This window comes from Colobus angolensis, unplaced genomic scaffold (assembly GCF_000951035.1).
Source record: "Colobus angolensis palliatus isolate OR3802 unplaced genomic scaffold, Cang.pa_1.0 Scaffold31, whole genome shotgun sequence".
Taxonomy (NCBI): Eukaryota; Metazoa; Chordata; class Mammalia; order Primates; family Cercopithecidae; genus Colobus; species Colobus angolensis.
Genome location: NW_012116377.1, coordinates 394,926 through 397,388, shown reverse-complemented (window position 1 = coordinate 397,388; position 2,463 = coordinate 394,926). Strand labels below are relative to the sequence as shown.

The 2,463-nt window shown below is 44.3% G+C and overlaps 1 protein-coding gene across 5 annotated transcripts in view; it reads right to left on the bottom strand.

Moving 5' to 3' along the window:
• Nucleotides 1-2,463, bottom strand: part of ZNF566 (zinc finger protein 566) — a 55,336-nt gene that overhangs the window by 27,569 nt on the left and 25,304 nt on the right. The window lies entirely within an intron of this gene.

Below are 2,463 nucleotides of genomic sequence, written 5' to 3'. Positions count from 1 at the left end.
GTCTCAAAAAAAAAAAAAAAAAAAAAGAAGGAACTGTAAATTAAAACCATACCAAATTATTACTATACACTCACTAACTGATAAAAATTAAAGTTTGGGCTGGGTGTGGTAGCTCATGCCTATAATCCCAGCACTTTGGGAGGCCGAGGCAGGCACATCACCTGAGGTCAGGAGTTCGAGAGCAGCCTGACCAATAGGGAGAAACCCCATCTCTACTAAAAATACAAAATTAGCCAGGCGTGGTGGCGCATGCCTGTAATCCCAGCTACTTCGGAGGTTGAGGCAGGAGAGTTGCTTGAGCCTGGGAGGCAGTGGTTGCGGTGAGTCAAGATCGTGTCATTGCACTCCAGCCTGGGCAACAAGAGCGAAACTCTATCTCAAAAAAAAAAAAAAATCAAAGTTTGATAATACCGTATATTAGGAAGCATGTGCAACAATGGGAATGTTCATATACTGCTGGTGAAATTGTAAACAAATACAAGTGTTGAAGAAAAGTTAAAATTAGGCAACTCGGCTGAGCGAGGTGGCTCCCCTGTAATCCTAACACTTTGGGAGGTTGAGGTGGGAGGATCACTTGAGGCCAGGAGTTAGAGACCAGCCTGGCCAACATAGTGAAACCCTGTCTCTACTAAAAATACAAAAAATTAGCCAGGCGTGGTGGCGCATGCCTGTAATCCCAGCTACTTCGGAGGTTGAGGCAGGAGAATCGCTTGAACCTGGGAGGTGGAGGTTGCAGTGAGCCAAGATCGTGTCACTGTACTCCAGCCTGAGTGACAGAGCAAGACTCCGTCTCAAATAAAAAAAAAAAAAAAAAAAAAGGAACTGTAAATTAAAACCATACCAAATTATTACTATACACTCACTAACTGATAAAAATTAAAGTTTGGGCTGGGTGTGGTAGCTCATGCCTATAATCCCAGCACTTTGGGAGGCCGAGGCAGGCACATCACCTGAGGTCAGGAGTTCGAGACCAGCCTGGCCAACATGGTGAAACCCTGTCTCTACTAAAAATACAAAAATTATCCAGGCATGGTGGTGGGTGCCTGTAATCCCAGCTACTCAGGAGGCTGAGGCAGGAGAATTGCTTGAACCTGGGAGGTGGAGGTTGCAGTGAGTCAAGATCATGTCATTGCACTCCAGCCTGGGCAACAAGAGCGAAACTCTATCTCAAAAAAAAAAAAAAAATCAAAGTTTGATAATACCGTATATTAGGAAGCATGTGCAACAATGGGAATGTTCATATACTGCTGGTGAAATTGTAAACAAATACAAGTGTTGAAGAAAAGTTAAAATTAGGCAACTCGGCTGAGCGAGGTGGCTCCCCTGTAATCCTAACACTTTGGGAGGTTGAGGTGGGAGGATCACTTGAGGCCAGGAGTTAGAGACCAGCCTGGCCAACATGGCAAAACCCTGTCTCTACTAAAAATACAAAAATTAGCTGGGTGTTGTGGTGCACGCCTATAATCCTTGCAATTTGGGAGGCTAAGGCATGAGAATTGCTTCAATCTTGGAGGCAGAAGTTGCAGTGAACCCAGATCACGCGAATACACTCCAGCCTGGATCACAAAGCTAGACTCTGTCTCAAAAAAACTAAAAAATTAGGCAGCTAGGGTGGGAGCAGTGGCTCATGCCTGTAATCCCAGCATTTTTGGAGCCTGAGGCGGTGGGATCACTTGAGCCCAGGAGTTCCAGACCAGCCTGGGCAACATGGCAAAACCCCATCTCTACAAAAAATACAAAAAATTAACCAGGTGTGGTGGCATGCACCTGTAGTCCCATCTACCCAGGAGGCTGGGGTGGGGGGATCATGTGAGCCTAAGAGGTGGTCAAGACTGCAGTGGGCCATGATGGTGCCACTGCCCTCCAGCCTGGGCAAGAGCGAGACCCTGTTTCAAAAAAAAAGTAAAAGCACTCTCTGGAAACCAATAGGTAAATGTTATTATTTTGCAAAGTCCATAAAAACTGAAAGAATAAACTCAGTAACAGATTAAAAGTATGAAATATAGAAATGAACAAGTTAATTATCATGCTATGGTGAAAACGTCCACTCTTACAAGTACTCAATATAATGACAATAAAGCGGTCCAGTATATGAAGAAACCACTGTAAAATTTATATAACTTTGCATTAAAGTTATATAAGGGAGAAAATATCCATACTTTTTAGAATTACATAATAAAATTACGCAAGGGTGAAATGACATGAGGTTCTGGATTTACTTGAAATTATCTGCTGTGGGGCGTGGTGGCTTACATCTGCAATCCCAGAATTTGGGAGGACAAGGCAAGTAGATCACCTGAGGTCAGGAGTTCGAGACCAGCCTGGTCAACCTGGTGAAACCCCATCTCTATGAAAAATACAATAAAATTTGCCAGGCATGGTGGCGGGGTACCTGTAATCCGAGCTACTCGGGAGGCTGAGGCAGGAGAATTGCTTGAACCCCAGAGGCAGAGGTTGCAGTGA